The sequence below is a fragment of the Gossypium hirsutum genome, chromosome A10 (genome assembly GCF_007990345.1).
Source record: "Gossypium hirsutum isolate 1008001.06 chromosome A10, Gossypium_hirsutum_v2.1, whole genome shotgun sequence".
NCBI lineage: Eukaryota > Viridiplantae > Streptophyta > Magnoliopsida > Malvales > Malvaceae > Gossypium > Gossypium hirsutum.
Genome location: NC_053433.1, coordinates 50,981,872 through 50,997,028, shown reverse-complemented (window position 1 = coordinate 50,997,028; position 15,157 = coordinate 50,981,872).

Sequence of the window (15,157 nt, the reverse complement as noted above, 5' to 3'; positions counted from 1 at the left end):
CGTCGCCGGACTAGGGTTACGAGTCATTACAGTACAAAAACATAATTCTGAACTTTCACAAATTTAAACATAGTGTATTATCATGAATCATTTATTTATTAGCAAATATATATTTACATAAACAAATACTTTCTTTATATATATCCAAACCATCATTCGAATTCACAAACATATACATATATATGTGTACACATAATTATCATTTTTGCAAAAATGCATATAATTTCTATGGTGAACTATTACGTAAATTCACTATTTAAATGGTCATTTATCAATGTTTCATTTACAGGCCTTATTAAACAAAAAAATATTAATAATTAATCATTATTTAACCTCATAACCAAATATAAAACTAATACATTTTCCATGCAAACCGAACTAAATTAACCTATGCATTATCGAACATATGCATGTCTCATACCATGCATTATCAAATTTACATTAATCATGCTTAACCTTATAATCAAAACAAAATAAACTATTACCAAATATATTATTATACAAAACACTATTCATGTGGTAAATTTTCTTCTCATTATCCGAATAGGCAAATCCTTATCGTCATATTCCTTTCAACTTTATTACGTCACAAACAAATATACATTCGCACATGAAATCATGTATAAACCTCTTATAAGTTACATATTCTAAACTCATCATTCAAATATATTTTATCCAAACCAAAAACCTAAATCGAAACAAATAATTATATCATGAAATTTATATATATATATAAATATAATCATTACATCAATCTACTTTCAGATCTAACATCAATAAATCATTTTCAATCATACCATATGTATCACATATTTCATTCACATGTAATATATAACATATAAACTAAAAGTAAGCTCAAACCATATCCAAGTATGAACGAATCTATCATGGAAATTAAGCCATTTTCGCATGGCTAAAGTTATACATATTCAAGGTTGATCAAAATATGAATTAGCCTATACATGCCAAAAGTTCGAAGATAGACTTTTAAAAATACCGAAAGTTGATGATAGAGTGGATGACTTCGATCACGATCCCCAAGCTCGTAACTTACAACCAAAATCTATAAAATAGAGTAACAAAAACACACAGGGTAAACTAACTTAGCTTAGTAAGGCCTTAAGCAAATTAAGCAACTCAATGAATAATCAAAACATTCAAACTAACCAAATTATATCTGTAATATTATACTTCATCTTAATAAATTACCTTGGTCGGATGTTCACAATCAATTATATAATACCAGATAAATATTTCAAATAAGCCGAATATACAAGATCAAATATTTCATCACATAGTCACTTACATATATGGCCAAATACACAAGATTCATTATATCTTCACATATGGCCGGATATATAAGTTAAATAAAACATCACATATAACCTATAGTTAAAATTCAATATAACATCACTTATGGACGAATATGCACATATAAGATAACTTCATATATAACCGAATATTCAAGTTCAATATAAGCTCACATGTACTTACCTTTTAGGCCAAACATATACAATGCAATTTAGCTCAATTTCACTTGCTCAATATCCACAATAACTTGAATTCTCATCATCATAAACTTGAAAACAAATCACTGGTATAAACCTGCTAGGCATAAGCTTGAATCACACACCGGCACAAGGCCTGCTAGACTCAAAGTCTGATATTTATTCACCGGCACTAAGCCTGCTAGGCACAAAGCCCGATCAAAGTCACCAGCACAAGGCTTGCTAGGCTCAAGGCTCGAATATCACAAATACAAAAATCATTCCACAACATTTCACATATATCAAATCGTATAATATTCCATGTAACACAACACATTTTCAGAGGCTTCGATATCATTCAAATACAACTTAATTACATTAATTCATTTACATATATCATTCAGCTATCAACTAATACATTATAAAATTTGAATCATCATAGTAAATCATTTTATGTTCAAAATAAACCATGTTTAATTGCTTAAAGACTTACCTTAGATATCGACGGACGTTACGAATCAACTATTCAACTATTTTTGTTTTTCTCCGATACAAGTTTGATTTCCTTTGTTCTTGATCTATATAATTTCAAATTAACCTCATTTAAACACATTTCATTCAATTTAATCCAACAACACATAAATGGGCAAATTACCATTTTACCCCTGATATTTCATACTTTTACAAATTAGTCCTAATTGCATAAAACACAAAATACACAAAATTTCACCACAACATAGTTGAGCCGAATCTTTATATAATCATACTAATCCATTTTTTCCATCTATTTCACATTTAGTCTCTCAATTTATTATTTTTGCAATTTAGTCCTAATTACTCAAAATCTTCAAAAAATCAAATACAAAACAGGTTAATCTAAAACATATTTTTAATATTTCATCATCAAACATCACAAAACACAAATATTCATCAATGGCATAATTCAAAATATGCATCAAAATCAGAAATTTAAACATCGGTCGGATAGCACTCGAACAACGATCTCAAAAACGTAAAAATTATCAAAAACTGAGCTAATTACATACCTTAATTGAGCTTAATAAGTTGCCGAACCCTTAAAGCTTTCTTTTCTTTCTTATTTTCTTTAGTTTCAGCAAAAACAAAGAACATACATGGTTGTTTTTATTTTATGTTATAATATATACATATTATTACTTATAATATAACTTTAATCATTTTAATATTATTTCCACCCACTAACTAGTGACCGAATGTGTCCATGCCAATTTCAATGGTATAATTGCATTATAAATACCCCACATTAAAAGAACAAAGCAATTAGGCGCTTTAACAATTAGCATGAAATTTTACATTTTATGCGATTAAGCCCTTTTATTTAATTAAGTACACAAATAATCAAATTTTCATACGAAACTTTCACACATGCTAATTCACATATAATAAACACGAAAAATAGTATTTAAATATTTTTTGACTCGGATTTGTGGAAACCACTGTTTCGACTAGGGTCTAAATCGGACTGTTACAGATTACATTGTGTTAATAATGTGAATATGTAGCGAATATGTGTGAAAAATCGATACATAAATATGTGATATTAATATGGATACTTTGGCTTTGTGACTTAATGAGACCGTTGGATATAGTTGGCATACCATAGGATTGTGAGTATTTACCTATGTGTTTTGTGATATATGGGGTGCTGAGGCCTAGGGATAGTGTTGGAGAGATAAGGGAATGTGAGCCGAGCTCTATTCATCGGGATATACATGTGTGGTGTGTTGGAGAGTGTTAGCTATACACTTCGCTTATGGGATATGATTGACTCTACGAGTCTATGTGTGGTGTGATAGAGATCCCTGTATCTGATGAGTGGTGATAAAGTCCACTTTACGTTTCATAAACTCAAGAGCCAAATTATCATACACTATGACTAAATGTGATTGTATGTAATTATATGTGCTCATATGTGATTAATATGTGTCAGAATATATATATGCCTAAACATTTGTATAAATAATATGTAAAAGAATGAATGAAATATGACTACGTATGTGAATTATGACACTTAGTTAATGACATTTTGGGAATATGTTGTATGTGGTTTGGTTGATGCATGACGACTTGTTTGCGTAGTGATTGTTCTAGGCATTCACTGAGCTTGTTAAGCTCACCCACTCCATTTTATCCTTTGTAGAGTAGTTGCGTTCTCAATGTGAGCGGTGTGACCGTCGAGGGATTGATCCAAGTCATTCTTTATTCATTATAGTAGGCGTTTTGCTTATTCTAGTTCTAGGGACTAAAAAGGCAATATGGTAGACATTTATATTAGATTGTTAAAACGTATTTGGGATTATTTACATATTATGTATGTTTGGAAGCATGTGGACTTGGATTTGGTATTTGGACTATTGTTTTGGACATTTTGATACTTATATGACTAGGGAATGAAGCATGATGTTTAGGGATGAAGTTTGAATGAATGCTGAATTTTTGTAACTAGAAGTAAAGGTATCGATATTAGGGCTTTTAAAATGATACCTCTGTATTCTTGAACGTGCAGGGAGTTAGAATACCAATTTGGTATCGATACCTTGGCCTGAGTATTGATACTCGAGGTGTAATTTTTGATACCTTACAAAAGGTAGCAACATTTTTTTATGTTTTGAAATTTGGTGAGAAACAGAATGCTAGTTTGGTATCAATTGTCCATGTGGCATCAATACCACTTAAAAGAAATATCAATACCATAAAGGCAATATCGATACATACATAACATTTTTGGGAAAATTTTATAAGTGGTCCTAATGCATGATTAATACATATGTTATGCTATTTTCTGAATTATTGGCATGGTTTATCAACAAAACATGAATGTATGGTTTATAATTCATGATAATGCTATGTTATTATTAATCGAAAAAAAAGATGCATGAGAAATAACATGTCATTTTAGATGAACAAGTAGTGAGACGGTGGTGTGGCATCTTGATATTCGGCTTAATGTTCCGACCGGTATAGAGTGTTACATTTGGTGGTATCAAAGCCTCAGTTTAATTACTCTCAAACCTAGGTGATTGCTATGTGTTTGGAGTTTCGAAACTTATGAGTTTAAATTTCCTAACTTTCATAAAATGGTTGATATGACTCTGTTTGAATTGCATGAGATATCTCTTATTTGTAAGGTATAAGGGGTAGGAATGTAGGCATAGGTCAGGTAAAGTTCTTCTGAAGAGATATCTTAATGGCCTTATCCCTTATTCGGACATATTCCCAAAATAGAGTCATTTCTTCTTGAGCTTAGCCAAGATCAGTGGCTAACCTTAGTTGGTGTTTCTCCAACATTCGGAATTGTTGTTGCAACATCTCAAGAGCATCAATCACTTTTTGCTCAAAGTTACTGTGAGATATTGATGGAGCAGCATCAGTACTCATAGATGGTGGTGACATAGATGTAGAGCCCTGATGCCGTGACATTTCCTCTACAAAAAATCTTAGGGTGATTTATTCTGTTATGGCTCCTTTGTTGGGGATTGTGTCTTCATTCGCTTGAATAGGAACCTTCAACCTTTAACAAAGAACCGTGATGAGCGACAAAAAAATTAAGGTATCGGCATTCTTTTTGGAGCAGCGGTGGACTTATCTAAAGATGATGTTTCCAATATTAATCTTTCTGCCAGTCATAATAGAGTGTAATAATAATAGTTGTTCTTTTAAAATAGTTGAGTTGTGAGTAGAAGGGATGAAAAAAGTTTTAAGAAAATGATACCAAACCTTATAGTAAGGCTTCAATGATACGCGGTCAATGGTGTAGCAATCATTTCAAGAAACTATCCATTTCATTCCCTCTACACGTAAATCTGTTAGAACTTGGTTGAGTCCTTCAATTGTCATTGTCTTGACAAATTGGGAGTGTTCATCAGGGATGTCAGATAACCAATATTGCACATTGATTGAGTCTTCATTGAACATCACCGAGACACCGCGCACATATATAAAAGCATTATTAGGAGAGGTGAGATGAGCATAAAATTCTTTCACTACCTTGGTAAGGACGTCATTGGGGTGGAGACAAAAGATTTGTCACCCATGCTTCTCCATAATAGAACAAATCACTTCAAAGTAGCCCATAAAGGGGGCATCCTTGAAAGGAAACCTTTTTCCTTGCAAAATAGCCTTGATATGTTTTGGATATACTTTTCTTTCGCAATTTTGCTAAAGAATATCCGCAGTCCGCAGATGCGTGGAGGTGAAGAAGATGGTGCTTGGCGAGCCATTTGAAAGAGAATAGTGACTAAAAAATGAAAAAGGTGAGACCTTTACAATTTTATGGAGTAAAAATAGAGAAGGGTGAAGAATATGAAACAGAAAAAGTTAGAAAAGAAGTGAATCGACACGGGTAAAACATGAGAGAAAATATAAGAATGACATGGGGGATAGGATTAACTTGATATTGTGCTTTGACACAGAAAAAATTAAGAAGAAAAAAGAAAAATAATAGAAAAATTATTAAACGAAAATTAACTAATATATTAAATGGGATGATTTCTAGAAACCTGGGCTATAATGTGCTTGCAACAAGAGAAAATAATAGTTAAGTGAACTTATTGCATAAACTAAACAAATAAATTAAAAACAAAGTAAATGGATAAAATAGTGCAGAAAAGAAATATTAAGCAGTTCAAAAAGTGATGGAATTTTTATCACGAATTATAGGAGCTCCAAAGTAATACTTTAATAGTTGGTCATTGAATTTGAAAGTAGGACCAATCTTGTTGTTTTCCAACTCCATGACAATAGACATGCACTATCTCGAATGGGCCAGACCAATGAGATTTTAATTTGCCAGGAAACAATTTAAGCCTAGAATTAAATAACAAGACTTATTGTCTGGGTGCAAATTGCCGTGGCAAAATCTTGCTGTCATGCCATTGTTTGGTCTTTTTTTTGTACAGCTTGGCATTCGCATAAGCTTGTGCTCTGAATTCTTCCATCTCATTCAACTCCAATAGGAAGTTAGTACCAGTAGAATTCTAATCCATATTCAATTTCTTAATAGCCCAATATGTCTTATATTCAAGTTCAAAGAGAAAATAACAGGGTTTCCCATAAACAAGCTTGAAAGGCGACATCCTTTAGGGTGTTTTGAATGCAGTGCGATATGCCCACAAAGCTTCATCCAATCTGGATGATCAATCTTTACGGGTAGGATTGACTACATTCTCTAGAATTTGTCTAATCTCTCTATTAGATACTTCCGCTTGTCCATTAGTCTGGGGATGGTATGCCATGGCAATTTTATGCTTAACTCCATACCTGTTCAGAGCATTAGCAACTAATTTGCAGTCAAGGTGTGAACCTTCATTACTAATTACAGCACGAAGGGTACAAATCCTGGTAAAAATATTCTTATGTAGAAATTTCATTACCGATTTGGCATCATTCATTGGTAAAACAACAACCTCAACCCACTTGGAGATATAATCAATAGCTAAAAGTATGTATACATTGCCCCAAGAAGGTGGGAATGGACTTATGAAATCAATTCCCCAAACATCAAATAGTTCCAATTCTAAAATAGTTTGCAAGGGCATTTTATACCTCATCGATAGATTTCTAGTTCTTTGACAGTGATTGTTAACTTGGCAAAATTCATGAGCATCTTTAAACATGGTTGGCCAATAAAAATCATATTGGAGAAGTTTTGCAGTAGTTCTTATGCCCCCTAAGTGTCATCCATATGATTCTGAATGACAATGATATAAAAATACTTTGATTCTTGCCATTTGGAACACACCTCCGAATTATCTGGTCTGCATAATGTTTGAATAAAAATAGCTCATCCCAAAAATACTACTTGGCATTATGGATAAATATCCTTTATCTTTGATTGGTGAGCTCAGGTGGCAGTAAACCACTAACCAAAAAATTTACGATATCGACATACCATGGTAATGCCATGGCAACTATCAGTTGCTCATTTGGGAAATCATCCTGAATGTGCTGAATATTACCGTCTTCATTTCCTGCTTCAATTCGAGACAAGTGATCAACCACTTGATTTTTTGTGCCTTTCCTGTTTCTAATTTCTAGATTAAATTCCTGCAATAGTAGTATCCATTAAATTAATCTGGGCTTGGCGTCTTTCTTGGTTACCAAATACTTAATATCAGAGTGGTCTGTACAAACCATAATTTTGGTGCCCACTAAATAAGCTTTGAATTTTTTGAAGGAAAATACCACAACTAACAGCTTCTTCTTAGTGGTGGTATAATTTAGCTGTGAATCTATCAACGTGCGACTTGCGTAGTAGATAGCATGAAATACCTTGTCCTTTCTTTGCCTAAGTACTACCCCTATGGCAAAATCACTAGCATCACACATAAGTTCGAAAGGTAAAGTTCAATCTGGTGCTATGACTATTGGTGTTGTGACTAGTCGCCTTTTCAATTCCTCAAATGGTTGTAAGCATGACTCATCAAAATTGAAATATCTAATGTGTTCTAACAATGTACACATGGGTTTGGATATTTTTAAAAAATCCTTGATAAATCATGAATAGAATCCTACATGGCCAAGAAAATTACGAATATCTTTAACTATGGTGTAATAGCCCAAAATTGACCCTAGTCGGGGAGTGGTTTCGGGACCACAAAACCGAGTCATAAAAATAATTAATTTCCATATTCTATGCTTATTATGTGTGTACATGAGTATGTGGAAGTTTCATTCTCCAATTTTGCCAATTGCATGAGAAATTATTAAATAGGGATCGATATGAGACATGGTGAAACTATGATAGGCTAATTTAAAATGGTCTATTAATGCATGTTATGAAAATGATGGGTTTGCATGTCAAATTACCCAAAATTTGAGCTAGTGGTTGGCCATGCTATGGGTGGAAACATGTTGGGAACATGTTGGCTTAGTGAGGTATGTTAGAAAAAAATAAAATAAGGAGTATGGGTAATAAAGAAATGAAAACAAAAAAATGAGTGGTTGTTCCCCCCCATTGCCGTGAGCTAAAGAAAGGAAAAGAAAAATTTTGTTCATCCTTTTTCATCCTCTTTTGACCGAAAATTCTAAGGAAGGAGGAAGGAGTTCTTGCTTCATGTTTGGTTTGGAAGAGGATTAGGAGGAAGTTTGGCCATGCATGTAACTAGATTGAGGTATGTTTGATATTATTCTTTGAGATTCATGTATATTTTAAGTTGTAAGTTTGAAATCTACCTAGCCATGGTTCAAACCTTGTTAAATGATGGAGATGATATTCGGCCATGAATGTTACATTCTTGGTTGGTATTTTGATGTCTTTGGTGATGAGGTATGGAGACGGTTGACTTTGAGTGTTTGAACTAACTAAGGATCAAATAGATGCATGGGTACAAAGTAGGAAGAATCGGCTACTATGGTTGATACTAATGCCGAATGTGAAAATGTTATATTAAGTAATGTATGTGAATTGTGTTAATAATATGAAAAAATATTTAGATGTATTATAATTGATAAAGTATTAAATCAAAAGTTGCTAAAATTGCCATTTCTTTAGCCGAATATGTGTTTGATCAATGAAGAATTTGTTGAAGAATATAGGTGAACTTGGTAAGAGTACTCGGCTTAGTGTATAAATGATATAAAGATTTTAGAAATTATTTTTGGTTAGGTGTATGTATGATTAGGTATATTCGGCCATATGAGTAAATATATAGATGATGTTAAATTTGATTATGTATAATGGGCCATATAGGGTACACATTGTGATATTAACTTTGATTCTCTATAATTGATCAAGTGGGTGATTAGTAAGGGTGATTGCCGAATATACTAACATACATATGCATGTGTAATTAGATTGTAAATATTTAGCAAGGCGGTTAAACTAGTTGATTTATTGATTAAGCTCAAGGAGTTAAAGGAGGAGAATCGAGCAAAGGCAAAGAAAAGATCATCGAGTAGCCGAGTTGGAACCGTCTTACCCAACACAGGTAAGTCATTAAGCATATCTTTGGTATTGATTTAAATGATCGTAATACCTATACCATTGTGTTTAATGAGATGAAATGTATACAAATGTATATGTAAGTAGAGATGAAATTTGTCGAATGTAAAAAGGAAGTGAAGCCTATAGAGTGGCTGGTTTTCGGCACTAAGTGTGCGGGCAATAAGTGTTCACGGTCATGAGATTGGCACTAAGTGTGCGGGTTTAAATTGTACAGCACTAAGTGTGCGAGTTTAAAGTACATGGCACTAAGTGTGCGCGGTTGATTATTAATCACTATGTGTGCGAACCCAATATATATTTTCTATAAATTATTTACATTAAGGGTGCGACTTTACCGAGTCAATTTTGGACAGCGAAAAAGGTAAGTACCTTGAGTTCATGGCTAATAGGCGCTATGTTTATATTTGGAGTTGAGCTTGGTAAGTTTTGAACCTATGTGACGATTATAGTTGAAGTCACGTACATAAGGTTCATTGTGAAATAGGTGAAAGTTCGTTTAATTGTATAATTATAACGAAAATAAAATGATGTATGAAAGGCCAATGTAGGACTTGGTATGAGATTGAACCATAGGGTTTAAGGAACTATGGTATAGTTTGGTATGGATGGAGTACTTAACCTCATTTCATTGTTTCCTGTTGTGATAATTTTATTAATGGATGGTTGTGGAATGCTTATGGCTTACTGAGTTATATACTCATTCGGTGTTTGCTTGTCACCTATTCTAGGTTTCTTGGACTCGTCTCTTTTTGCGTGATCGTGCCGTCGTCGAAGTCATCACACCGGCTAGCAACCTTTGGTATTTTCTTCTTAGTTGGTCTAAGAGATCATTTCGGCATGTATAGGCTAATATGTTTTGTTGAAATTTGGTATGTAAACTTTTAGCCATGCGAAAATGGCATAATGTTCGGTTGAATTTGGTTCTAATGTTGGGACGTAAGTCTTGGTAATACGATTTTTATGCCATATGTCATGGCTGATTAATTTTGGTGTTAAGATCCATGATATGGCAATAGCGTAGTAGGGAGATGTTTGACAATGATTAGCCTTTGGTATGGCTAGTCATGATTATAATTTTGTGATATGTATGATGAATTACTAGTTAGATCAATGAGAAATCACGAAATGGACATAGTTGCTTCAGTAACAGATGCTGGCAGCAGCAGTGACGTGGGATTGAAAAATTACAAAAATTAGTAGGAATGGAATTAAATAGTGAATAAATTATGTAATCGAAGCTCGATGAGTCTATTTTCATATAGAAGTAACAAAACAATCATATGGACAGTCTGTTAAGAGATATTCAGGTTCTCGTGAGACAGAGCCAGAACAGTTTCTGGGTTCCCTGTTCCGACTTTGGAAATTCATTATAAATTAACCAGAGATAATTAGGAGCCATGCCATATATGTATAGATTCCTCTCTGAGTCTAGTTTCTATAGAAACAAACGGCATTAGTATTGAAGCACTGTACAGGGAGATATCCAGGTCGTAATGCGCAAAGGTCAGTGTAGTCGACCCCAGTAACATGGGAGACTTTGACTAATAAACTGTACTAATTGGCCCGACCAAAAATTCTAGAAAAAAATATGTAGATGGGCATATGAGTCTAGTTTCAGGGAAAATTCACAGAACTGGATTTCGAGTTCCAGAACTCAAGATATGATTTTTAAAGCGACTTGTACGCAGATTGGCAGCTAGTCTAGAAAAATTTTAATAAGTGGTTTGAAGTCTGTTAACACCTCGTGTTCGACTCCGGCGACGGTCTCGGGTTCGGGGTGTTACATTTGATTGGTATCAGAGCTATGGTTTAGTCGGTTCTAGGACTACCATAGCACGTATGAGTCTAGCTATACATGCCGAATGTTAATGTTTAAATGTGTGATGACTTCTGACGGTTAAAATTTATGTTTTGATTAGTAAATGGATCCCGGTGTAGAGAGAACCTTGGCGGATGACATTGAAAGTGTAGCGGCTGCTCCTGCACAAGGGACACCGCCTGTTGAACCTCAGTCATCTGCGAATAATCAAGGTGAGGGGGCTAAACAAGCCTTCTTTACCATGATGAATGAGTGGGTCGCGCAGTATGCCCGAACCAATCCGGCTGTCCAACAATCCCCGAATTTGAATAATCCACCCCAGGAGCCCGTAATGCCATTAGTTACTGATCCTGTGAGGCTGAGTAAGCCACCTGTAGACTTGATTAGGAAGCGCGGGGCTGAGGAGTTCAGGGCCATAGTTACTGATGATGCTGAAAGGGCCGAGTTCTGGCTTGATAACACCATTCGGGTGTTCGATGAACTGTCATGCACACCCGATGAATGTCTAAAGTGTGCTATATCTTTGTTGCGAGACTCAGCCTACTATTGGTGGAGGACCTTGATTTCCATAGTCCCAAACGAACGAGTTACTTGGGATTTCTTCCAAGCGGAATTTTGGAAGAAATATATTAGTCGACGGTTCATCGATCAAAAGCATAAGGAATTCTTGGAACTTAAGCAAGGCCGTATGACAGTATCTGAATACGAACATGAATTCGTAAGACTCAGTAGGTATGCCCGGGAGTGTGTAGCTGATGAGGTTGCCATGTGCAAAAGATTCGAAGAAGGATTGAACGAAGATTTAAAGCTACTAGTGGGTATTTTGGAGATAAAAGAATTCGTGACACTAGTCGAACGAGCCTGCAAGGCGGAAGAACTTGGAAAGGGGAAGAAGAAGGCTGAATTTGAAGCTAGAGACTATCGTAAAAGATCGACGGGTAAAGCTCCATTCTCAGCTGTAAAAAAGTTCAGGGAGGACACTAATAAGTCGAGGATGACTGCGGGAATTTCCATCAGAGCACGACCATCGACGGACCCCCGAGCTACTTCGGTAGCTAGTGTGGGCAATAATCGTCTAGAGAAACCTGAATGTCCCCAATATGGAAGACGACACATAGGTGAATGTTGGGGTAAGTCTATTAACAGGGCCTGTTACGGATGCGGTTCGAAGGACCACTTCATTAGGGATTGCACGGAGCTTGATGAGAAGAATAAGATTCAAGGTGCAAGACCTAGTGGAGTGACAACTAGAGGTAGACCACCGAGAATTTTAGGAGGTAGGGGTGGTAGTCAGAGAGGGGCCTCTGATACGGCTGTTCGAGCCGAGAACCGTACTCCTGCTAGAGCATATGCCATTCGCGCACGAGAGGAGGCATCCTCCCCTGACGTCATCACTGGTACCTTCACTCTCTTTGATACTAATGTGATTGCATTGATTGACCCTGGCTCTACTCATTCATATGTATGCGAAACCTTAGCATCCAGTAAGACTCTACCTGTTGAGTCTACTGAGTTCGTAATTCGAGTGTCAAACCCTTTGGGTCAATGCGTACTTGTTGATAAAGTGTGTAAGAGATGCCCTCTAATAATCCGAGAATCCTATTTTCCGGCCGATTTGATGCTTTTGCCGTTTGACGAATTTGATGTTATTCTTGGTTTGGATTGGTTGACCGCGCATGATGCGGTTGTGAATTGCAAAAGCAAGACTATTGATTTGAGGTGCGCAAATAACGAAGTAATCCGAGTTGAGTCTACGGATTTGGAGGGGTTGCCAGCTATAATATCAGCAATGTTGGCCCAGAAATATGTAAGAAAAGGGTGCGAAGCATACCTTGCGTATGTACTTGATGATAAAGAATTAGAAAAGAAACCCGAATCTGTGCGGGTGGTTTGTGAATACCCGGATGTTTTTCCTGAAGAATTACCGGGTTTACCACCTGTTCGGGAGGTAGAGTTTGGTATTGAGCTTGTACCTAGGACTACGCCGATTTTGATAGCTCCGTATCGTATGGCACCAACCGAGTTAAAAGAGTTAAAAGCTCAGTTGCAAGAATTGACGGATAGAGGTTTTGCTCGACTAAGTTTCTCACCTTGGGGTGCACCAGTATTGTTCGTGAAAAAGAAGGACGGAACCATGAGGTTGTGCATTGACTATCATCAACTGAATAAAGTGACGATAAAGAACAAATATCCGTTGCCGCGCATCGATGATTTGTTCGACCAACTGAAGGGAGCCTCAGTGTTCTCAAAAATAGATTTGAGATAGGGCTATTATCAGTTGCGAATTCGAGATTCAGACATACCCAAAACTGCTTTCAGAACGAGGTACGGTCACTACGAGTTCTTGGTGATGCCGTTCGGGCTCACTAATGCCCCTGCGGTATTTATGGATTTGATGAATCGGATCTTCAGACCATATTTGGATCAGTTCGTAGTTGTGTTCATTGATGACATCTTGGTCTATTCAAGAGATGAGATCGAACATGCTGAACACTTGAGATTAGTGTTGCAAGTTTTGCGGGATAAGAAGTTATATGCTAAGTTCAGTAAGTGTGAGTTCTGGTTAAGAGAGGTTAGCTTCTTGGGTCATGTGGTATCCGCATCGGGTATTCGAGTTGACCCGAACAAAATCTCAGCCATACTTAACTGGAAACCTCCGAGAAATATTACTGAGGTTCGGAGCTTTTTGGGACTCGCCGGTTATTACCGACGATTTGTAAAAGGTTTCTCGATGATAGCCACACCAATGACGAAGCTACTTCAAAAGGATGTTAAGTTCGAATGGACGGAGAAATGTCAGAAAAGCTTCGATCAACTAAAAACTCGTTTGACTGAAGCTCCAATTTTAGTGCAACCCGAATCAGGCAAAGAGTTTGTCATTTATAGTGACGCATCCCTACTCGGGTTGGGTTGCGTATTGATGCAAGAAGGTCGAGTTGTGGCCTATGCGTCGAGACAATTGAAGCCACACGAGAGAAATTATCCAACCCATGATCTCGAGCTAGCCGCCATCGTATTTGCTTTGAAAATATGGCGACATTATTTGTTTGGCGAAAAGTGCCATGTATTTTCGGATCACAAAAGTCTCAAAAATTTGATGACTCAAAGAGACTTAAATCTGCGACAAAGACGTTGGCTTGAGTTGTTGAAAGATTACGAGCTTGTCATTGACTACCACCCGGGAAAGGCTAATGTGGTTGCGGACGCCTTAAGCCGGAAATCGCTATTTACTTTACGAGCGATGAATGTGCACTTGTCTGTTCTACCCGACAATGTGTTAGTAGCTGAATTAAAGGCCAAACCATCATTGATTCATCAAATTCGTGAAGCTCAGAAAGTCGACGATGAATTGGTTGCAAAACGGGCTGAATGTATTCCGAATATGGAATCCGAATTTCAAATTGATGATGACGATTGTTTGAGGTTCAGAAGTCGGTTGTGTGTTCCAAGAAATTCAGAACTCATTTCGATGATTCTGAACGAAGCTCATTGTAGCCGAATGTCAATTCACCCGGGGAGTACGAAAATGTACAACGATTTGAAACGTCAGTTTCGGTGGCATGGTATGAAACGAGACATCTCCGACTTTGTTTCGAGATGTTTAATATGTCAACAAGTGAAAGCAGAACATCAAGTACCTTCAGGATTACTTCAGCCGATCATGATACCCGAGTGGAAATGGGATCGAGTCACAATGGACTTTGTGTCCGGACTACCATTATCAACAAGTAAGAAGGATGCGATTTGGGTTGTTGTTGATAGACTGACTAAGTCGGCTCACTTTATCCCCGTGCGTACGGATTTTTCATTGGATAAACTAGCCGAATTGTATGTTTCTCAGATTGTGAGATTACATGGAGTACCTAT